The sequence below is a fragment of the Mustela erminea genome, chromosome 10, assembly GCF_009829155.1.
Source record: "Mustela erminea isolate mMusErm1 chromosome 10, mMusErm1.Pri, whole genome shotgun sequence".
In the NCBI taxonomy this organism is placed as follows: Eukaryota; Metazoa; Chordata; class Mammalia; order Carnivora; family Mustelidae; genus Mustela; species Mustela erminea.
The window spans coordinates 95,727,547-95,752,439 of record NC_045623.1 but is presented as its reverse complement, the minus strand read 5'-3'; the positions used below and the strand labels follow the sequence as shown (position 1 = coordinate 95,752,439).

At 45.3% G+C, this 24,893-nt stretch overlaps 1 long non-coding RNA gene across 1 annotated transcript; it reads left to right on the top strand.

The window, feature by feature from the left end:
• Window positions 1-5,076: 5,076 nt before the first annotated feature.
• LOC116567788 lies at window positions 5,077-24,257 on the top strand. Its single transcript, XR_004276332.1, has 3 exons — window positions 5,077-5,306; window positions 16,526-16,537; window positions 24,245-24,257. It is a non-coding gene; the product is annotated as an uncharacterized LOC116567788 (long non-coding RNA).
• Window positions 24,258-24,893: the final 636 nt, after the last annotated feature.

Here is a 24,893-nt window from a genome sequence, read left to right as displayed (position 1 = left end):
GAAGTAGGCTCCCCACTGGGCAGGGAGCCCGATGCGGGGCTGGATCCCAGGACCCTGGATTCGTGACACGAGCTGAAGGCAGACATTTAACTGACTGAGCCATCCAGGTGTCCCTAAATTGTGCACTTTAAACCAGTGATGTGAGTTATAGCTCAATAACTCGCAGGTCCTAAGTTTTCACTGCTGGGGAAGAAAGATACAAATATTGAAAAGGAGAAAACTAGAATAAACTCAGGTTTTGAATTAGAATTAGGGATCAGTGTGAACTCTTGGCTTTCAGTGAAAAAAAAAAAGGTTCAGAAATAAATATAGATGTGTGTGTGTGTGTGTGTGTGTACATGTGTATCCTTATCTCTTTGCTGAAGGGGCCTGGGAGCAGTGACACCCCCATAGTGATCCTCAGAGACAGCTAGCCTACTCAGATTTTGTTTCTAAATAACATTCTCCAGGAAGGGTTCTGCTAAGGAGTCCAGGAAAGCAGAGCACCTTGGATAATGGTTGATTCCAAGGCTGGGGGAGGAGCGCGGAACATCATGTGGTTGCCAGGAAAAAAACAAAAAAGAGGAAATGGTCAAAGGGCAATGTTCCACTGTCCAAATCAAGGACAATTTGGCAATAAAATAATTAATGATGATAATGGATTAAAACTCATGAAATGAAACAAGAAGAGTCCATATAGATACATATCCATAAAGGAATGAATTGAAAATGTCATGAAGAAAAGGATAGTTACAGAATTTCAAAGTATTAACCCACACAAAGGGAAAGAGAATAACGTATGGTGCTGGCAGGCACCACCTTAATCAAGAGATAAAAATGAACATCAATAATGGGATAGATCTAAAGAATGTTCCCCCTAATAGGACAAAGTGAGAACTCAGCAGTGTTCTTCTAGTGTTCCTGCCGATGATGCGAAACTTCAATAGAATCATGAGGAAGTATCAGTCAAACCCACACCCAGGGACGATCTATGAAATCTTAAAAAATGTTAAGATCATTCAAGTCAAGGAAAAGCCAAGAAACTGTTCCATATTAAATGAGTCGCAGCATGTGATTTTGAACTCAATCTTTTTGCTATAAAGGACCGTGTTGGGACAATCAGTGAAGCTTGCATGAGGTCTCTGCATCAGATGGTGTTTATTTCCTGATTTTTATAGTTTTAGTGTATGATGGAATGTCTGTTTTTGGGGGAGACATACACTGTTGTATTTGGGGGTGATATGTCAGGCTGGCAATTTTTTTCTCAAATGGTCCAGGAAAAAAAAAGCTCTTTTTGTCCATGGTATGCTGGAGTCCACTATGGTTGTATTTTCCCACCCATGCATTCAGTAACATCATGTTGGTAGCTTGAAATTGTGGTGGGAGTATTTACACCACGGCAATTAGCAAATGTTACAACTCAGGGCTTGTCTGCACTGGTGAGCCAACAGTTGAACATTAATCAGAATTCTTTGTAGCATCTTTCCAACATTTTGGTACATTTTTTTGTTATTTCAAAAACCTATTAAGTTATAAAAAGGAGAAGATTTATTTTTTTATTTTTATTTTTTTAAAGATTTTGTTTATTTATTTGACAGGCAGAGATCACAAGTAGGCAGAGAGGCAGGCAGAGAGAGAGGAGGAAGCAGGCTCCCTGCTGAGCAGAGAGCCCCATGTGGGGCTCAATCCCAGAACCCTGGGATCATGACCTGAGCCGAAGACAGAGGCTTTAACCCACTGAGCCACCCAGGTGCCCCAAGGAGATTTATTGACAAGTTACTGTTTCAAACCCTCCTTTGAACAAAGCTTGCAATAAATATATAAACATTTGTATTTTTTTACTCAAATAAAATTAAATACAGTATTATACTTTTTCAGCACAGTACAAAATTCAGCAGTTCTGTACATTTCTCAGAGCTCATGATGATAAGTGTAGTCTTAATCTCCATTAACTGATTCCCCTGTCCCCTCACTCACCTCCCCTTTGGAAACTGCCAGTTTGTTCTCTATAGTTACGAGTTTCTTTTTGGTTTCTTTCTTTCTTTATTTTTTCTTTTTCTTTGTTCATTTGTTTTGTTTCTTAAATTCCACATGTGAGTGAAATCACATGGTATTTGCCTTTCTCTGACTGACTTAATTCACCTGGCGTTCATTTCACTCTAGGTCTATTCATGTCTTGCAAATGGCAAAATGTCATGCCTTTTTATGGTTGAGTAATATTCCATCATGCATATGCCCTCTCTCCCTATACATTATACACATCTTCTTTACCCATTCATTTATTGATGGACAATACAAACTGCTTCCATGTCTTGGTTATTGTAAACAATGTTGTAATAAACACAGGGATGCATGTATCTTTCAGATTGGTGTTTTTGTTTTCTTTGGTAAGTACTCAGTAGTGGAATTACTGGGTCATATGGTAATTCTAGTTTTAATTTTTTGAGGAACCTCCATACTGTTTGCATAGTGGCTGCAATAAAGAGAGTGTTTGTACAGTGTTTTATAGTTAACAGAAGTATAACTCCTGTACTTTCACTTAAGATTCTTGACAACCCTGGGAAGTAGAAATTATCATGCCCATTATAGAGACAAGTAAATTGAGACTGAGATAAGTTGGGATCTCAAATTTTAGAATAATGGCTCTTTTTATGTATCTTTGTGCCCTCAGTGCCCGGCATATTCCTTGACATATACTAGTTGCTCAATAATGGTAATCAAATCTCCAAGCAGAAAAGACAAGTCTCCAATCTAGAACTTACAGCTATATAAATTCATCCTAAAATAGAATGGACCCCAGGTTGAGTCGAACTTCTCCCTGACCACCTATACCAGCACCCCAGGACCCCAACCATAGTCCTCTCTGTCAGTTTGGTCTTCTTCTCCAACACCTGTTCTATGCATCTGAGTTTTCCTCTGGGCCACACTGGGTGGCAAGTTCATGGCCAGCTCTGACAATCCTGGAGCATTAGTGTTTTTCCTGTGAATGAACTCCACCCACCTTCTTTCTCCCTTCTCTCTGTTGACCTTAATTTTCCTTCTCTCTTTCATAAACAAAGCATGAAGTCATCTCGCTAACAACTGAGCCATCCTCCTCTGCACAGAGACTTCCAGAAGAGTAATTTCACATCAGAGTGAAGTCCTGGTTTTATAGCTTTGGCCCCACATCACAGGAAAAATCACCAGGGTTGTCTGGCTGTTTCTTGACAGTGAACTTGTGCTCTAAAATAAACAGCGGTGACTCAAAAAGAGGAGGAAGGAGAGACAGAATATTTTCCTCATGTAAGGAAGGGTGTGAGGGTGAGGGCATGGGGGTGGGTGGAAGGTAGTGCTTGGAATTTCTTTTCTTCCCTTTGGTCACCTTCTGGGGAACTGTCTTCACCCTACAGAGTTAGTATTACCTATTCATCCTCAAGAGATTTGTCTGCCTCCTCTTACAACTGAGTCAGGATCTAGGGGGATCTTCATCCAGTTGGTGTCAGGACCATGGTCCGAGCAGGTGGTTGACATTCTAAGTTTTCTGCCGGCAACACAGTTTGCTCACAAACAAGTGGATCTTTCATCAGAAATAAAAGGGAACTCATTCCAAACATTTCACTTTATTTTTTTTTTTTAAAGATTGTATTTATTTACTTGAGAGGAGAGACAAAAAAGAGCATGAGTGGGGAGGGACAGAAGCAGAGAGAGAAGCAGACTCCCCGCTGGGCAGGGAGCCGGATGTGGGGCTTGATCCCAGGACCCAGAGACCATGACCAGAGCCAAAGGCAGATGCTTAACCGACTGAGCCACCCAGGTGCCCCGAAACAGCTCACTTTATTTATTTTTTTTAATTTAAATTCAAATAGCCAACATATAGCACATCATTAGTTTTTTGTTTGTTTAGTTTTTACTTTCTTTTTTATTTAGGGAGAGTGAAGAACATACTGTAAGGACCTATTTAGAAACAGTCCCTGCTCCCCTTCCCCCAGGGGATTTACTTGGAGACAAGTCCCGGAAACCAGTTTCAGGTAACAAAGCCCAGACACAAAGGTGGGTCAGGCCAGGTGAAGACTTCGATGTGGTGGTGGGGGGGGGATGCATACTGTCTCCCTGGTTACCAAGGAGTGTGGGCCCCGCCCTTTGGGAGCCTTTTTGGCGCTAATCCCAATCAAGGTGTAATAGGCTGGTTCAAATGTCTACTAGGGTAAATTGTAACTCAATTGGTCACCTAGCATCACTGTGGAGTTTCCTGTGTGTGTTACAATCTCATTGGCCGCCTGTGCATGGCCAGGCCTGACCGCATGGCCCTTGCCCTTAAAAGCTAAGCTGTGAAACAGAGAAGGGTCGCCCTCTCTTGTAAGAGGCGCAGCTCCGACCCTTCGGTTAGATTCTTGATGCTTGGCACGAAATAAAGCTTTGCTTGACCTTCGCTTTGTATCAGTCTCACTCCTTTAATCACAGACCCATTATTGGAGCATAACATATGGGAGCTCGTCCGGGATTAAACGACGAGAACTGAGACAGCATCAGAATTTCTGGGAAAAACCTCGAGGTAAGATCTCACAGATTTTACTCTGTGGGATCCACCGATCTCCAGGTGCTCTGTGAGATCGGTTGGTCTGTCTGGGTGGAGCTCCAGGTATAGCTCACTGGGATGAAGCCGGACGCGGCCATGATCCCCAGGGCTGGAGAGGATGCGAGGACGCCCCTTCCCTCCGCTGGTAGATCGCCAGGGGGTTCGAGTACCCCTAGGCAGTCAAGGGGGTTCGAGTCCCCCTAGGCGGTCACCTGGGCAGTTGGGGGTTTGAGTTCCCCTGGTGGTCACCAGGGGTTCGAGTCCCCCTAGGTGGCCAGGGGGTTCGAGTCCCCCTGGATGGCCAGAAGATCAAAAAGTCCCCACTGGTGGCAGGTTCTGGGTAAGATCTGCTGGGCCTGCGGTTGTCTTTGTCTTGTCTTTTTGTTGTCTGCTGTGCTGTTTGTTGTGTTTGAAGGAATGGGGCAAACAGAATAAGGGAACTCTGACTTTCAAATGGCTATAACTGGAGCCAACTGGAGTTAGTCTAACTTAAGACAGAGACTTTAAGGAATATTCCCAAGCAGCTGCCGAAACAACTTTGTTTCGGGGACATTCCTTGCCCTCTCTGGCCCGACAGAGACTGACTAGCCCCTCCCCCTTGCTGGCGGGAAAGCATGGTGTGTGCTCCTCTTTTGGAGCTGATGAGCCCTAGAACTGGGAACCCTTTCTCTGCCTTCTGGTGGCACTTTGGTCTGTTCTTCACTGTCGGGAAACAAGAAGAGCGCCCCTGGACCTAACACCCCCACTCCGGATCTTCCCACCCGGGTCTCAGGTAAACCTTCGAAGTGGAGTGGGCCCAGGTGGAGCGTAAATCTGTATTGGAACTAAGTTCAGCTTGTTGGGTTAATTAGGATAAACATGTCTTTTGAGTTAACAGTAGTAAATGTGAAACTTCAGAGTTTTTACTTAAGGTAAAAAAAAATCTGTGTTAAAATCTGTGTTGAAATCTGTTAGCAAAGAGATGACTAAACTGATGGTTGTCTGTCTCAGTTTCAATGGGTAATTGTTAAAGTAGCTTTCAAAGTCTTTGCTAACCTGAAACTTCAACCAAATGGGATAAAATGCTAGAGCGCTGGTTGCTGGAACTAGGTTTGTGCTTTTGAAATCTGTTGGTGAAAGACCCTTCCCCCAAAGTGTCAATGAATTAACTGCTCTTTTGCTTTTCTGTAACTACTTGGCTTTTAGGATATAATGAATTAACTGCTCTTTTGCTTTTCTGTAACAGGTTGGCTCCCTCAATACAATGATAGCTGGTAGTTTCATAATAGCTGTTTCTTAGCAAGATAAGACACTCCCTGCAAATAGCTTTCTCTTAAGATATGGCCTAATACCTGACCACATAGGCAGGGGGCTGCATAGTCACGTAGACAGGATGCCTTTCTGCTGAGTAATAAGGTCAAACTTCCCCTCTTTGTTGCCCCTTCCCGCCTTTCTCTTCGCGCGCGGGGGTCTTCCAAAGCCAATCCGCTAACACCAAGTATGCCTTTTTTCAAATGTTCAAATTGTCAGCCAATCGGCCCCGTCCCATCCAGGACTTGTATGTACCTGTCTATAAAAACCCTGCACCACCCCAGCCTGGTGTGCTCAGCTAGCAGGAGCTGCTGGCCATCCGCAGGCGCAATAAAGAACCTCTTGCTGTTTGCATCCTGTGGCAGTGTTGAATTCTTGGGTAAGGGGATCCGCGGGTCTTTCATTTGGAGGTCCCACCGAGATCATCGGACTCCTGCCCAAGGATCCAACCGACTCCCACCGGGAGGTAAGCTGGCCAGCATTTAAGCTTTAATAACTGTGTTTTTGTCTCCTGTCTTGTGTTTTCGTCTGTCCTGCCTATACGCCTGTATAGGATTGTACAACAGCGTGCATTGTTGCTTCGTATTTTGGACAGCTTGAGAAGGAGTTGACGAACTCGGACTTCGCCCCTGCCACCCTGGGGGACGCCCCAGGGATTAGAGGGGCCCGCTTTTTCGGGGCTCCACAAGTATCCGAGGGATACATTTGTTTGTCCGCCACAGGGGAGCCTCTTGGTTCCCCTGGGCGGGTTTTGTCCACCACAGGGAGACCTCGAGGCTCCCCTGGGCCGGGTGAATTTGTACTTTCGGTTTTGTACCGAAATCGCGCAGCGTCCTTCTTGTTAATTGTTTTGTGTGTCTTGCTTATTGTCCTTGGTGTTTTCTTTGACTCTAAAATAGGGCAAACAATTACTACCCCCTTAAGTCTCACTGTAGGTCACTGGAGAGATGTCCAAATTCGAGCCAACAACCTGTCGGTGGAAATTAAAAGAAGAAAATGGCAGACTCTTTGTACTTCAGAATGGCCCACCCTCAATGTTGGGTGGCCCAAAGATGGAACCTTTAACATTAATGTTATTTTGCAGGTCAAAGAGCGAGTCTTCGATCAGGGACCCCAAGGCCATCCGGACCAAGTACCTTACATCGTAGTCTGGGAAAGCCTGGTTGGTAATCCTCCTCCTTGGGTCTCTCCCTTCGCTCACCCTAAATCCCTTCCAAACACTACTCCTCCCCTAGCACCCTCCGCTCCCCCTGTCCCACACCCTATCCCAAATTCTACCGACCCTCCCAAACCTCCTTCTTCCTCTAACCTATATCCTATAGTTCCTACCGACCCTCCCAAATCTTCTCCCTTCTCTAACAGCGATTCCTCTTCTCTGTGGCGTCCTAAACCACAAAAGATCCTTCCTTCTGAGGACGCCCCCTTAATAGACCTCCTAACCGAAGAACCTCCTCCTTATCATCCTCCCCCTCCTGCGCAAGCACAGAATTCCACAGGGGAGCCCGAGCACCCACCTGAAGAACCCGCTCCTCGCCATCCCCAATGGTGGGAAGACTTACGGGTCGCAGGGAACCGACACAAGAGGGAACTTCCAAGCTCTTTCCCCTGCGCCAAGGAGGAGGGCCAGGGAACCTCCAATATTGGCCCTTCTCAGCCTCCGACTTATATAACTGGAAGTCCCATAACCCTTCCTTTTCACAGGACCCCGTAGCCCTAACTGCCTTAATTGAATCCATTCTAATCACACATCAGCCCACCTGGGATGATTGTCAACAACTCTTGCAGGCTCTCCTCACCACCGAGGAGAGACAAAAGGTTTTTCTGGAAGCCAGAAAGAACGTCTTAGGAGACGACGGAAGGCCCACACAACTCCCTAATGTGATAGATGCTGCTTTCCCTTTGACCCGCCCCCGCTGGGATTTCCACACGGCTGAAGGTAGGAACCACCTAAACCTTTACCGCTAGTTACTCATAGCAGGTCTCCGTAATGCGGGGCGTCGCCCCACCAATTTGGCTCAGGTAAGACAGGTGACTCAGGGGTCAGAGGAATCCCCAACCGCTTTCCTAGAAAGGCTTAAGGAAGCTTACCGCAGGTATACGCCTTTCGACCCAGATAGCAATGAACAGAGAGGAAATGTTTCAATGGCGTTCATTTGGCAGTCAGCACCAGATATCAGAAATAAACTACAGCGTTTGGAGAACCTACAAGATTTCTCTTTACAAGATTTATTAAAGGAGGCAGAAAAGATTTTTAATAAAAGAGAAACTCGGGAAGAAAAGGAGGAACGACTTAGGAAGATGAAGGAGGAAAGGGAGGAAAAACCAAAGAAGGAAGCCGAAGAAAGGGAAGAGAAACGAGAACGTAAACGAAACAAGGAACTTAGTAAGATCTTGGCCGCCGTAGTGCAAGACAGCCAGGGCTTAGAGGTAAGGAAGCCAGACAGGGAGGGAGACCTAAGGAGGCCTCGGATAGACCGGGACCAATGTGCCTACTGCAAAGAGAGGGGACATTGGGCCAAGAAATGCCCAAAGAATCCTCAACGCCTTAGGGGAAATGCTAAGCAAGTCACAAGACTTACGGCTTTAGACGAAGACTAGGGGCGTCAGGGTCAGGACCCCCCCCCCCCGAACCCCGGGTAACCCTAACCATAGGGGGGCAACCAGTCACCTTTCTAGTAGATACAGGGGCTCAACACTCTGTTCTAACCAAGAGCCCTGGACCATTAAGTAACCGAACGGCATGGGTTCAAGGAGCAACAGGAGGAAAACAATATAGATGGACTACGGAAAGAAAAGTACATCTGGCTTCAGGTAAAGTTTCTCACTCGTTTCTTCATGTGCCTGACTGCCCCTACCCACTCCTGGGGAGAGATTTATTAACTAAGCTCAAGGCTCAAATCCATTTTGAGCCACAGAGGGCCACCGTATCCGGCCCCAACGGGACCCCTCTACACATCCTTACCCTTCAGTTAGAAGAAGAATATAGACTACATGAGAAGCCCCCCCCCCACCACAGAGAGATATAGAATCCTGGCTCACGTCTTACCCGAGTGCTTGGGCGGAAACAGGAGGAATGGGACTAGCCATTCAGCAGCCCCCCCATTCACATACAATTAAAAGCAACCGCTGTCCCTGTCAATGTTAAGCAGTATCCCATGTCAAATGAAGCTTACCAGGGTATCAAACCGCACATACGGCGGCTACTGGACCAGGGCACTTTAGCCCCTTGCCGGTCTTCCTGGAACACTCCTCTGTTACCTGTTAAGAAGCCTGGCACCAATGATTACCGGCCAGTCCAGGACCTAAGAGAGGTCAATAAGAGGGTAGAGGACATCCACCCTACGGTGCCCAACCCTTACAACTTACTTAGTACCCTGCCTCCAACCCACTCTTGGTATACGGTCCTAGATCTCAAAGATGCTTTTTTCTGTTTGAGACCGAGTCCTCAGAGTCAGCCCCTCTTCGCCTTTGAATGGAGGGATCCAGATTTGGGAATATCAGGTCAGTTAACCTGGACACGGCTACCACAAGGGTTTAAGAATAGCCCAACGCTGTTCGACGAAGCTCTTCACCAGGACCTAGCCGATTTCCGGGTGAGACATCCCTCTCTGATCCTGCTCCAATATGTCGATGACATCCTATTAGCAGCTACCAGCGAAGAGGACTGCCAAACAGGTACTGGGGATCTCCAATTGACCCTAGGCCAATTGGGATACAGGGCATCCGCAAAGAAAGCCCAAATTTGCCAGACTAAAGTCACCTATTTGGGCTATGAGTTATATAATGGCCAACGATGGCTGACGGCTGCAAGGAAAGAGACTATATCTAGCATCCCTGCACCTCAAAACCACAGACAACTGCGGGAATTCCTAGGAACGGCGGGCTTTTGTAGATTATGGATCCCAGGGTTCGCAGAAATCGCGGCTCCTCTGTACCCCTTGACTAAACAAGACACTCCTTTTGCTTGGACTGAGCAACAACAGCAGGCGTTTGATCATATCAAACGAGCACTCCTTAAATCTCCGGCATTGGGCCTGCCAGACATAACAAAGCCCTTCGACCTCTTTGTTGATGAAAAACAAGGATTTGCTAAGGGGGTTCTAACTCAAAGACTTGGGCCTTGGAGACGCCCTATTGCCTACCTCTCCAAGAAGTTAGACCCCGTAGCGGCAGGCTGGCCACCAGGTCTACAAATGATAGCAGCAATCGCGGTCCTCGTCAAGGACGCAACCAAACTAACTTTAGGACAGCCCCTAACCGTCCTGGCTCCACATACAGTGGAATCTTGAATCCGCCAACCACCGGACCGCTGTCTGTCTAATACCCGCTTGACACATTACCAGTCCCTCCTCCTGGACACAGAGTTCAATTCGGACCTGTAGTGACTCTTAACCCTGCAACCTTATTGCCCACTCCGGGAGAGGCACCATTGCATGACTGTCACCAGATCCTTGCTGAAACGCATGGGACACGGTCCGACCTAACTGACCAGCCCATGAAAGATGCAGACCTGACCTGGTATACCGATGGCAGTAGCTACCTGCAAGATGGAAAACCACGAGCTGGAGCGGCCATCATGACCGACTCTCAAATTGTATGGGCAAGCGCGCTGCCAGAAGGCACCTCGGCGCAGCGAGCAGAATTAATCGCCCTAACCCAGGCCCTCACCTGGCAGAAGGTAAGAATCTTAATGTCTATACAGACAGTAGATATGCTTTTGCCACTGCCCATGTTCACGGAGAAATCTATCGACGAAGGGGAGTGCTAACCTCTGACGGTAAAGAGATTAAAAATAAGACTGAGATACTGGCCCTGTTAAAGGCCTTATTTCTCCCCAGGAAGCTGAGTATAATACACTGCCCTGGCCACCAAAAAGGGGATACCCCCGAGGCAAGAGGAAACCCCCTGGCTGATGCAACGGCCAAACAGGCAGCTTTGGGGCCCCAGCTATTAACTGTCACTATACTCACTGGGACAGGAGAGACAGATGGGATACCCATTTGGAATTATGAGGAGGCCGACTTGGATTTCATTCAGAAGTTAGGGGCCGATTACAACTCAGCCCTGAACCGATGGGAATACCAAGGAAAAGCCATAATGCCCATAAAAATGGCAAAAGAATTCATTAATCACCTTCACCAGCTGACCCATTTGAGTGCAAGTAAAATGAAGGCCCTAATAAATAGGGCAGATCTAGAAGACTTCATCCCTAGGAGAAACTTTCTCCTTCATCAAGCGGCCGCTAACTGTAAAGCCTGCGCTCGAGTCAATCCTGGGAAAACCGTTGTTGGACCAGGTGTCCGAGTACGTGGTCATCGACCTGGCACACACTGGGAAGTTGACTTTACCGAGATTAAACCTGGCATGTATGGATATAAATATCTTAGTTTTTTTAGATACCTTTTCAGGATGGGCAGAAGCCTTTCCTACCAAAAAGGAAACTGCTAACATAGTTGCCAAGAAACTGCTGGAAGAGATTTTTCCAAGGTATGGAATGCCCGAGGTACTGGGGTCTGACAATGGGCCTGCCTTTGTCTCCCAGGTAAGTCAGTCGGTGGCCAAGCTTCTGGGGATTGATTGGAGACTACATTGTGCTTATAGACCCCAGAGTTCAGGCTAGGTAGAAAGAATGAATAGAACCATTAAGGAGACTTTAACTAAATTACTGCTTGAAACTGGCTCTAAAGATTGGGTATTGCTCCTACCTTTGGCACTCTATCGAGCCAGAAACACCCCAGGCCCGCATGGCCTAACTCCCTTTGAGATTCTCTATGGCGCTCCGCCCCCTGCTGTCACATTCTTTGCTGCGCCAGATTATCTCTGCTCATTCCCCTTCCCCTTCTCTACAGGCCCATCTGCAAGCCTTGCAGCTGGTGCAACAAGAAGTCTGGAAACCCCTGGCAGCCGCCTACAAGGAGAGACTTGACTCCTCACTGCGACCCCATCCCTATAAAATCGGGGATACCGTCTGGGTCCGCAGGCATCAAGCCACAAACCTTGAACCCCGTTGGAAAGGACCCCACACGGTACTCCTAACAGCGCCCACAGGTACTCCTAACAACGCCCACGGCATTGAAGGTTGACGGAATCGCAGCCTGGATCCACGCCTCTCACGTGAAAGCAGCGCACCTAGAAGAGCAGACCGGACACCGGGACTCAGAATGGACCGTCCAACGTTCCTCAAATCCACTAAAGATAAGACTTATTCGCCATTAGTTTTGCTCTTTTCCTGTTCCCTCTTTTCTTCCTTCTCTCTTGTAGAAGGGACTAGCCCACATCTGCCTAAGCAGTTAACCTGGCAAGTTCTCTCTCAAATGGGGGAGGTTGTCTGGTCCATCACGGGCTTACATACCCCTGGTACTTGGTGGCCTACTCTCACCCCTGATTTTTGTCAGCTAGCGGCAGGATTAGATACTTGGGATATCCCAACCCACGACCCTTGGAATTTACACACCTATATGGGGCCCAGATCCCAACAAATGACTGCCCCTGGATGTAGCAGCCCCACTGCTAGGTGCAGGCTTGCCCAGTCAGATTTCTATGTATGCCCCAAAGATGGTAGAAGCCGTGCCACAGCCTATAAATGCGGAGGCTACCAGGAATATTTTTGTGCCGAATGGGGTTGCGAGACCACTGGAGATGCCTATTGGGGCCCAACCTCTTCCTGGGACTTGATAACCGTTAAAAGAAATTATTCCCAGCCCGATACCGATGGACACACCTGTTATTACTCGAAAGGCAGCAATGAGGGAAACACCAACTGGAAAAAGCCCTTGTCGTTGCCACTAAGGATTGTTTTTACTGATGCAGGACGGCGGGCAACAGAATGGCTACTAGGACATACATGGGGCCTTAGATGGTACCTCGCGGGAAAAGACAGAGGCGTCATCTTCAGGATCAAGCTTAAGGTTGAAAGTCCCCTGACCCGTCCAGTAGGACCAAACTTGGTCCTACCAGACCAAAAAGGCCCCCGCCTAACACCCGCCATCGCTAATGTTCCAGCTAGAAATAATGGCCCCTCTAATTCCTCCTCCCCTGTATCCCCTCAATACAATGATAGCTGGTAGTTTCATAATAGCTGTTTCTTAGCAAGATACTACACTCCCTGCAAATAGCTTTCTCGTAAGATATGGCCTAATACCTGACCACATAGGCAGGGGGCCGCATAGTCACGTTAGTCACGTAGGCAGGGGGCTGCATAGTCACGTAGACAGGATGCCTTTCTGCTGAGTAATAAGGTCAAACTTCCCCTCTTTGTTTCCCCTTCCCGCCTTTCTCTTCGCGCGCGGGGGGTCTTCCAAAGGCAATCCGGGGGTCTTCCAAAGCCAATCCGCTAACACCAAGTATGCCTTTTTTCAAATGTTCAAATTGTCAGCCAATCGGCCCCATCCCATCTGGGACTTGTATGTACCTGTCTATAAAAACCCTGCACCACCCCAGCCTGGTGTGCTCGGCTAGCAGGAGCTGCTGACCACCCGCAGGTGCCCGGGTACAATAAAGAACCTCTTGCTGTTTGCATCCTGTGGCAGAGTTGAATTCTTGGGTAAGGGGATCCGCGGGTCTTTTCATTGGTACATATGTTTTGTTCTTAACTAATTGATAAATTGCCATCTGAAGAATTCTCTTGTAACAGTTCACAGTTGGTTTATATTTAATCTTCAGTAGAGGTTAAGGTATTTCTAAGAGTACAAAATTCTGCTAAGTGGGGCGCCTGGGTGGCTCAGTGGGTTAAGCCGCTGCCTTCGGCTCAGGTCATGATCTCAGGGTCCTGGGATCAAGGCCCACATCGGGCTTTCTGCTCAGCGGGGAGCCTGCTTCCCTCTCTCTCGCTCTGCCTGCCTCTCTGTCTACTTGTGATCTCTCTCTGTCAAATAAATAAATAAAATCTTTAAAAAAAAATTCTGCTAAGTGTAATTAAGACTGATGGAAATAAGGGAGACAACTCTGTAGAAAAGTAGGAAACAGGTAAAAAGGAGAGAAAAAATATCAGATGCCTGATCCTGTTTGAATAAGAAAGAAAAACAGGCCTGGGGCCACTGTTTGAACTAGATCCATTCCTACACAATGGAAGGGGAGACCTGCTGGGGGGAGGTGTCCAACCTGTTTGAATCTGAAGAGGGCCTGACTGTGTGGATGTGTCTGTGTGGCTCCACTGCTTCGGCTACGGAGTCTGAGTGGGCTGCACCCTGAGTCTCACGGGGCATCATATGGCATAACGGTCATCTACTCCACGGAGTAGCCTGGTCTGGGGTTTATATGGACAGACCTTAGCTAAGACGCTCCAAATTCCCGTGAGGGACGCGAGCAGGACAGCATCTGAAAGATCCCCCTCCCTTTGTTTGCAACATCATTTATGAGGGGAGGGAAACCCAGAAAACTCATATCTTAAGGATGCACACTTAAAAATAAAAAAAGGAAAGACACTGGTAGAGAAAAGCTGGTTTTATCGGGCTCTTTGTTCAGCGGGGAGCCTGCTTCTCTCTCTCTCTCTCTCTCTCTGTCTGACTCTGCCTACTTGTGATCTCTCTCTCTCTGTCAAATAAATAAATAAAATCTTTAAAAAAAAATAAAAGGGCAAAGTTTTCTTCGGTTAATTGAAATGTAAATGGTTTTCTTTGCCTGCCCAGAGTTGTAAATGAGATCTCTTTGGCTCATAAGGCTTCCTTGATATGCTAAGTTACTGATAAACCTTGGGTTGCATTTGGGTAAATGTTGTAATTATTCTAGAGGTTCTATACATTTCCTAAAATTTTAATGTTTTGATAAGGGTCTTCACTTGATATTTAACTATATCTGTTCTGTGTTTTTTCATTTGTAATTGTTTTAGTTCTCTTGTAAGATAAGTTTCACCTTAAAGGAAATTCAAACGGGAAGATTTTCAGGACAAATACAGGTCTTTGATATGTTAAAATCCTGGGAACGGAAATGGGTAAAGATTTACAGAAGTAAGGGCTACATTCAGACTAAACCAGAATTAGTAACACGGAACTAGATAAACTGAAAGGTTGTAATGTTGTGTCTCTTCATGTTTTAGAAACATTACTAGTTCTGTAATGTTTGCTCCTCTAAACTAGGGAAACTTTTTTTTTTTTTAATTTATTTATTTGGCAGACAGAGATCACAAGTAGGCAGAGAGGCAGGCAGAGAGAGAGGAGGAAGCAGGCTCCCCACCCAGCAGAGAGCCCGATGTGGGACTCGATCCCAGGACCCTGGGATCATGACATGAGCGGAAGGCAGAGGATTTAACCCACTGAGCCACCCAGATGCCCCGGGAAACTTTTTTTTAAGTTACCTGTAATTTATAGAGATGTAAAGGTGTTCGTTTGTAAATGAATCAAGGCGTTCAACTTTTCTATCTGAAACCAAAAGAGCTCAATAAGTTCTTCCTTGGCAATTAATCATTTGCATAAGTTCAATAAGAATCTGTTCTTGTAACAGGACAGCATTGGACACTGGTTATTTTACCAGCTTTGACTGGAACGTCATATTTGAAAAGACTCAGATATGGCCAGCTTAAAGGAACTAAGGTTGACTTTGTAAAACCTGGAGCCATAAAGGCCTTTGGAACTGTTGGCCTCATACCTTGCTTACAGAGTTCCCAGCAGCCTCACCAGGTGAGAAAGAATGTCACTCCCTGGTAGGAGGAGGAGCCTCAGATTACTTTGGGCACCTCAGGAGTTCGCCCAAATCTGACAGGTATTGCAGGCATGTCTGATGGCGAGTACGTGGCTTGGCTTCTGGCCCAGAGAGGCTAGTAAAAGTTCAACCTAGAGATTCCTTATAAAAAGTTCCAGCAAAGCAGATTCTAAAAGATCTATATGATTACTGACTGTTCTTGCTGAGCTTATGTAAACAATTAGGCCAAGTTTGTTAAAACTGAACTTGTTTTTCAAACGAGTTAGTCCTGATATGGCTATCTCTGGAAGTGGTTATTTTAGAGAGAAAAATTATGTTTTAATAACATGGCTTTATGGGTGTTAAATTCTAGATTAGATTGTTATTAAATGTTTGTTTACCTAAGCTAGACAACTTAAGGTAAACTTCAGAGAAGTTGCACGATAACTCGTGTAAACGATCTTGCCTTTGCCAGTCAGTCAGCCCCAGATATAAGGAAGAAACTTCAGAAAATTGAGGAATTTGAAAGGAAGAATCTGACTGAGTTAGTGGGAATAGTAGAAATAGCCGCTGAGGACTATGGGTCTTGCTTGCAGGGGATGAGAGCTCTCTTACAGACTCTGCAGGAAAAGGTATTGGATGTCAGCAATGAAAACACAGCTTTGTAAGAGCCACACCACTCACTTAGGCTTTGGTCTCCATGAGGGAGTTTCTTGGGACGTTGGGCTACTGCAGGCTGTGCATACCGCAGTTGGTGGAGATGGCGTGACCTCTCTGAACTGACTAGGGGAGGACTCACTATGGTAGAGTGGACTAAATTAGACTGTAAAGGAGATTGGACTAAGACTAGAAGAAAATTAGTAAGCCAAATACATCAGGGCACTCATTTGGGGACATGCAAGTTTAAAGAGCTTATGGGCAAGCAGTTCTAGGTTTCTAAATTAGGGCGTATGGCTCAAGATACGGTTGATAGATGTGTTCAGTGTCAGGTGGTAAATGCAGAAAGAACTAGAATGGGAAGAGGGAAAAGAGAAAGAGGTGGCTCTAGCAGAAATGACTGCTCAGTCTGTGCTCCAGTCACTGCAGGCATCACAGTCTGTCTTAAAAGAGCCCATACAGGGATCCGGACTGCCCACACTGGGACAGAATTGGAGGTGGAGCAACATCCTCACCAACCCAGGGACTTAGTTCGGAAGCGCTGCTGCCAAGTGGGAGGCTTGGAGCCTCGCTGGAAGGGACCGTTTACTGTCATCCTGACCACACCCATGGCAATAAAAGTAGACCTGGATTCATGTGGGTCACGTCAAACGAGCCGAGGACGAGAACGCCCCCCAGAGGTGGATGCCACTGCCAACGGTCCCTGCCAATCATGGACTAAAACTAAGACTCAAAAAAAAAAAAAACCAATGAGTTCATTAAATTCATTGTTGGCCCTGTTGTTAAGATATTGGCGGGAGGTATAAGCAATTATGATAAAAAAGGGGGGGCTTAACCTACTGTTTGATAAAAGGAGGAGGGGGGCTCTGCATAACCTTAGTAGAGAAATACTGTTTTTGGGTAAATCACACGGGAGTCATTAAAACAGTCTAGCAGCCATTAAAAGGAGGGTATAGAACTAGCTAAAAAGTCCAAGGTTTGACTAGTCTCCAAAGAAAAGGGGGGAATGTAAGGACCTATTTAGAAACTGTTTCTGCTCCTCTTTCCCCCAGGGGATTTACTTGGAGACAAGTCCCAGAAACCAGCTTCAGGTAACAAAGCCCAGATGCAAAGGTGGGTCAGGCCAGGTGGAGACATCGATCAGTGGGGGATGCGTACTGTCTCTCTGGTTACCAAGGAGTATGGGCCCCACCTTTTGGAAGCCTTTCGGGCGCCAATCCCAATCAAGGTATAATAGGCTGGTTCAAATGTCTACTAGGGTAAATTGTAACTCAATTGGTCACCTAGCATTACTGTGGAGTTTCCTGTGTGGGTTACAATCTCATTGGCCACCTGTGCGTGACCAGGCCTGACCGCCTGGCCCTTGCCCTTAAAAGCTAGTCTGTGAAACAGAGAAGGGTCGCCCTCTCTTGTAAGAGGTGTGGCCCCGAACGTTCGGTTAGCTTCTTTTGTTTTTCTTTTTTTAAAGATTTTATTTATTTATTTGACAGACAGATCACAAGTTGGCAGAGAGGCAGGCAGAGAGAGAGGAGGAAGCAGGCTCCCGGCCAAGCAGAGAGCCCGATGCGGGGCTCAATCCCAGGACCCTGGGATCATGAACCTGAGCCGAAGGCAGAGGCTTTAACTCACTGAGCCACCCAGGCGCCCCTCGGTTAGCTTCTTGATGCTTGGCTCGAAATAAACCTTTGCTTGACCTTCGCTTTGTATCAGTCTCGCTCCTTTAATCACAGACCCATTATTGAGGCATAACACATACTACTTGTGTCCTTGTGATCATTTGCTGAGCCCATATTAATTTGTATTTTTGTTCTCATAATGATGGATAGCTTCCTGTTTTTCATCCCAAGAAAGTAGCTAGAAGCAGAAATTTCCAGGCCTCCTTAAATCACAGGCCCAGGACTTGAGCTCCTCTGGGTGACCAGAGTGGATTGTCTGCGAGAGGATGGGGCCCCAAGGGTTGGCAGAAATAGCTCCTAGTAGGGAGGAGACAGAGGAGGAATTGGGAGAGCGCTCCCAGAGAATAGGAAGGGTAGGATAGAAAAATGTAACTGGTTCCAGAAAAGAGGAACTGGCAGGACCTCTGATGGGCATGGCTGTGGGCTGAGCAGAGGGAGTTCCGACCCCAGACACAGAGCCCGCCTCTGTACCTCCCTGCCCCCCAGCTCCCATCCTGGCCAGGGCCCAAGATGTCCTGTACACAAGCTTAGCTTTAAGACAAGGAAATGCCACCTTCAAGGTAAGCTGGGAAGGTGGGCTGATGGTCAGACGGTCTCTCCTGGAATGGTCCAGATTGTACAAGCTCCCAAGGACTTTTGCACAATTCTTGGCGGAGGAGGATTTTGCAAAATATGACTGAGATGGAATTTTCTGGCAGCTAGTCAGGTGGGGGCTCATTAGCTGATTTAGAAAATGAGCATTTCTTAGGCCAGATCGTTTGGGAGTTTAATGTACACTCATTACACCCATTATATAAACACTGACTGATCCATGTAATGACTTTGTACTACTTTTACTTTCAGATTGAATCTGTATGGGTGTATTTCACTGAATAGTCTATGAGATTCAAGAAAGCCTTGTCACAAACAAAGTCCCATGTTATCCTCACATTACAATTTGAATAAGGGAGGTATTGCCTGCTTTGTTGAACAGAGACAAACCTGATCTATAAATGGGTCCCAAAGTGTGTCCCACGGGACACCTATTGCATGGTACGTTTTGCAAACAAATTTGGGAAATGGGGTGTTAAGTAGAGTTAAACAAGATTCGCTTTTGCATTCCTGCTTATACAAATATGTGCATTTGAATCACATTTGGAGTGTTTCCCAAACTTCTTTAATCATAAAACTTCCTCTCCCCTTTTCACGTAGAACATTTCCTGGGATGGGGATTCAGCAGGACAATTTCAGAAACTTGGCTGAGGTTCTAGTCAGCTGAAGACATTTTAGCATTTCACCATGTGGCCCATCACAACCACCAAAGTGGTTTTGGTCTCTGAAAACAGCCAAAGGGGAAAAAGAGATGATGTGCCTTCCCTAGCAAGAAAAGTCCCTTGGACTTTGAGTTGGTAGGCCACCACTGGACATACTGCCCCTTCAGGGTCCTAAGCAATGATTAGAGCAGCCCCTCATCTTACAGAAGGGGAAACTGAGCCCAAAGAGAGAAATCAACTTGTCCTAGATCACCCAGCCAAGAGCACAGTTCCTGCAATCCCAATGTCCAGCACCAAGAGGTTCAATCTCACTGAGTGGGGGCACTTTTCATACTTTATCTTGTTTAATGTTTAAGAATAATACTGTTATGCCCCAATAATGGGTCCGTGATTAAAGGAGCGAGACTGATACAAAGCGAAGGTCAAGCAAAGCTTTATTTCGCGCCAAGCATCAAGAATCTAACCAAACATTCAGGGACGCCCCTCTTACAAGAGAGGGCGACCCTTCTCTGTTTCACAGATTAGCTTTTAAGGGCAAAGGCCATGCGGTCGGGCCTGGTCACGCACAGGTGGCCAATGAGATTGTAACACACACAGGAAACTCCACAGTGATGCTAGGTGACCAATTGAGTTACAATTTACCCTAGTAGACATTTGAACCAGCCTATTATACCTTGATTGGGATTGGTGCCCAAAGGGCGGGGCCCATACTCCTTGGTAACCAGGGAGACAGTATGCATCCCCCCAATGATGGGATGCCTCCACCTGGCCTGACCCACCTTGGTATCTGGGCTTCGTTACCTGAAGCTGGTTTCTGGGACTTGTCTCCAAGTAAATCCCCTGGGGGAAGGGGAGCAGGGACAGTTTCTAAATAGGTCCTTACAAATACATGCACAGAATTGTGCTCACTTCGGCAGCACATATACAAATACATGCACAGAATTTATAACTCTTCATTTCAGGGCACCTGGGTGGCTCTGTGTTAAGTCTCTGCTTTTGGCTTAGGTCATGATCTCAGGGTCCCAGGATTGAGCCCCACATCAGGCTCCCTGCTCAGCAGGGAGCCTGGTTTCCCCTCTCTCTCTGCCTGCCTCTCTGCCTACTTGTGATCCCTCTGTCTCTCTCTCTGTCAAATAAAGCAAAATCTTAAAAAAAAAAAAAAAAAACCTTCATTTCATGGCACCAGTAACTATAAAGGTAGGACTGGCAGTAAAATTCAGGACAGTCAGTTGAGTGTGAACTTCAGACAAACAACAAATAATACTTACGCCAAAGAACTGTTCATCACTTACTTGTATTTTGACTTGCTAAACCTTACAATCTTGCATGAGCCCAAAGCCCTCCGGGTGCTTTTAGCCAAAATGCAGGAGAAAGCATGGAAAGGTTTGCCATTAGGTTCACATTCTAATTTGGCCACTTACAGACTTTTTGACCTTGGACAAGTGACTTAACCCCTCCGAGCTGCAAACAGTTGGAGTAAGAATTAACCAAAGAAAACATATGGGCAAACTCCCAGCACAGTGCCTAGCATGTAGTTGGCACTCAAATATGGCAGTTATTATTCTATTTTACTTAGAATAACATTTTTTTCTTGGGCCCTTGTTCTGGTAAAAAAAAAAAAAAAAAAAAAAGTGTGATTGTAGATCCTGGGGGCATTAGTTGGAAATGTGTACCTGACTTGGGCAACCTTAAGAACACCCTTCACCCCATCACCTACTACAACCAGAAAATCGCAAAGCAATCAGGAGAGTGTGGGCTTTGGCCCATGTGGCAGGCATAGCTAGAGGACCTCCAAGTGTGGATCCAGGTTATGTGGAACCTGAAGTTTATGCAATTGTTGGGGGGGGGTGGTGTTAAGAAAAAGAATACGAAACTAAGTATATAAAATTAAATATGGGGCAGGGGTGCCTGGGTGGCTCAGTTTGTTGGGTGTCTGACTCTTGATTTCAGCTCAGGTCATGATCTTGGCTCAAGTTAGGATCTCGGGGTTGTGGGATTGAGCCCTGTGTTGGGCTCTGTGCTCAACGTGGAGTCTGCTTTTCCCTCTCCCTCTGCTAATCCCTCCGTCCCTGTTCCCCCAACCCCAAAATAAATAAGTAAAAAAGAAATATAGGGCATTGGAGGAAGATGGACAAATGAGTTTCCCTGAAGCTTAAGCTTTATTAGCTTTTCAGTAAACATATTCTGACGCCAGTCCAGTATCTACTTTCTACTTCCTAATTTTATTAAGTTATTTATTAAAGATTTTATTTATTTATTTGACAGAGAGAGACACGGTGTGAGAGAGAATACAAGCCGGGGGAGTGGGAAAGAGAAGCAGGCTCTCTGCCAAGCAGGGAGCCCGATGCGGGGCTTGATCCCAGGACCCTAGGATCATGACCTGAGCTGAAGACAGATGCTTAATGACTGAGCCACCCAGATGCCCCTTCTTAACTTTTTAAAAAAGATTTTATTTATTTATTTGAGAGAGAGAGAGAGTGATGGGGAGGGGTGGAGGGAGAGAGAGAAAAGAGGCTCCATTTAACTGAGCCCCCCAGGTGTCTCTCCACTTCTTATTTTTTAACAGAAACTGGATTTTATTTGGGTAGTGCTGTGGACTGAATGTTTGTGTCCCTCCAAAATTCATATGTTTCAAGGTCATCCCCAAGGTGATGATATTTGGGGGGCGGGGGCTTTGGGAGGTGATTAGGTCATGAGGTGTGGCATCTTTGTGAATGAGGTTGGTGCCCTTATGAAATAGACCTCAGTCCTTCTGCCGTGTGAGGCTGCTCATGAACTGGGAAATGGGGTCTTACCAGACACGGAATCTGCCATGGCCTTGATCTTGGGCTCTCCAGCTTCCAGAACTGTGAGAAATAAATTTCTGGTGTTTTAAAGTCACCCGTCTATGGTATTTTGTTATAACAGTCCAAACAGACTAAAATAAGGGCAATTGTCCCAGCTAAAAAAGTTAACACCCCCCCCCCCCCCATTTTCTAGATTCCCTTGCAGCTAGGCATGTACTTGTGGCCTATCTTCCCAAAGAGATGGTGGCAAAGATCTATTGGTCATACTTGCAGAAAAACAATTATTTCCTTGATTATAAGGCATAGATTCAGAGGGTGCACTTTTGTCTTTGTTGTCTCCTTTCCTGCTTCTTCCTTCTTGAAATGAGGACATATTCTAGGAGGTGCAGCAGCTGTCTTTTAACCATGAGGACGAAAACCACACACTAATATGGCTGGTTGGAAAGATAAAGGGCTCCTGGATCCTGGGTGGTATCTTGGAACCACTGTCCCTGTACTGGATGGTCTACCTCCAGATTCTCAGTATGTAAGAAAAAGAAATCCTTTTGTTCCAGCCACTGTAGTCTGGTTTCTGTTACATGGAGCCACATACAGTGTTAATGGAACAGTATCAGAAATACCCAGGTTCAAACCATAAGTCTAACAATTACTGTTTGGATGACTTTGGGCCATTTAACCCAATTCTCTGCAATTAAAAAAAAAAAGATTTTATTTATTTGAGAGAGAGAGAGGGAGAATGTGCATGAATAGGGGAGGGGCAGAGAGAGGGAGAAGCAGACTCCCCACTGAGCACAGAGCATGACACAGGGCTCAATCCCAGGACTCAGATCGTGATCTGAGCCGAAGTCAGATGCTTTAACTAACTGAGCCACCCAGGTGCCCCCCAATTTTCTGCAATTTAATCACCATATTTAAAACACAAGGGTTATGGTGATGATTAAATATCAGAACAGAGAACTCAGAAACAGACTACATATATGGCAGCTGATGTATGACAGACATGGCTTCACAAATGAGTTGAGAGAGGACAGATTATTTAGCAGATGGTTTTGGGAAAACCACTCGTTCTATAAAAAGAAGTTGAATCTCTTCCCAACAATATGAAAAAAAATCCCCATGGACTTAAGACCTATTTACAAAAGATAAAAACCATAAAGCTAATAGAAGAAAAGTGTAAGATTATATCTTGGACATATCAGCATGGGTATGGATTTCAAAAACAAGAGGGTGAAACACAGTTTTTTGGAAAAAAATGGACTTAGATACATATATACTTACATTTTTTAAAAACAGAAGACACCATAAACAAAGTGAACAGATGGGCAGACTAGAAGGAGAAATTTTCAGCTTAAACCAAGAGAGAATTATTGCCTCAAGTCTAGGTTCTAGGCCTGCACTGTTGAATATGCCACTGACCACATTTGCCTGATGAATACTTCATATGTGACTAGTACAAATCGAACTGTATTGTAAGTGTAAAAGAGATAACAGATTTCAAAGACTTAGCATGCATAAAGCAATATAATGTGTCTGAATAATTTAAAATTGTTTACACTTTGAAATATTTTAGACATATTGAATTAAATACATATATTGTTAAAATTAACTTCACTTTTTACTTTTTAAATGTGGCTATTAGAAAAATTTTAATTACGTATGTGGCTCACAGTATATTTCTATTGGACAATGTTGTTCCTTGGCAATACAAGAAAGTCCTATACATCTGCAGGGAAAAAAGTGTGGAGACTTAGTAGAATAATGGGCAAAAAGCATGAATAGGCAATTGATAGATATAAAGGGGAAACCCAAATAAAGGGGGAAAGTAGATGAAGAAAAAGAACGAGTAACCAGAGAAAACAAATAAATATAACAATGAGAGTAACTTGACCCATCAATTTAGCAAAAATGAAAAACTAGTAGTTGCAAATGGTGACAGCATTTGGAAAAAAGGGGATCTTCATGCACTGCTGGTGGAGAGCATACTGGCAGAGCCATTCCTGAGTAACTCTAGTTGCACTAATGAAACTGTGTTTGTGCAATTGCAAAGCAGATGTCCAGCTTGTGGGTACCAATCTGGTTCATGGGTAGTGCCGATTCTGAGTGGGCAGTGCTTACATCTCGATGGCTGTTAAATAGTTTGAATATCACGTATGTGTGTATCCTACTGAACAAGCTATCCCACTCTTAAGAATGCTCCTCTGAAAAACACTCTGATACACATCTGTAAGATAGAGAAATACAAATAAATACAAGATCGATTTGATACACACCATATGTGCACACAATCTGGCCTAGATTGAAGCCAGGAGGTAGACATTTCCTTGGTGTCTACCACTGGGGAACTGTTAGGTAAAATCTGGTCTATACACTGAATGAAATGTTATATAGAATCCAGAACTAATGGTCCAGATATACATGTAGTAACATGTGTAGATCTCAAGAAGAAAGTGTTAAGGAAAAAAGAAGGAACAGAATGAGATTTATAGTGCAATTCCATTATGTGGATTAGAAAAAAATCCATACAATACAGTTTTGCGTATATGTAGACATCAAAATAAACAAACGAAAGGTTAATTAGATGGACTTATATTAATTAAAATCAATTTGGGTTGTTATGGTGGGAGAGAAGAACAGAAGTGGAAATTGAAGTTGAATGGGGAGGGGAAAAATAAAACAGAATAAAACCAAAGGGGGCCTCTTTCTAGGGCTGCCATCTTTAACAAATAAAAACATAGGATACCCAGTTAAATTTGAATTTCAGGTAAAAAGCAGATAATACACTTTTTAAAAAAAATTTTTTAAAGATTTATTTATTTGAGAGAGAGGAAGTAAGAGAAAACACGAGTGGGGGGAGAAGCAGAAGGAGGGAATCTTAAAGCAGACTCTCCTCTGAGTGTGGAGCCTGATACAAGCTCAATCCCACCATCCATGAGATCATGACCAGAGCCGAAACCAAGAGTCAGATACCCAACCGACTAAGTCACCCAGGCTCCCAGAACAGATATTTTAGTGTAAGCATGTTTCTATACTCACACATGTAAGTACATCTAGAATGTTGACTGTGGCTGAACAAATGGCAAAA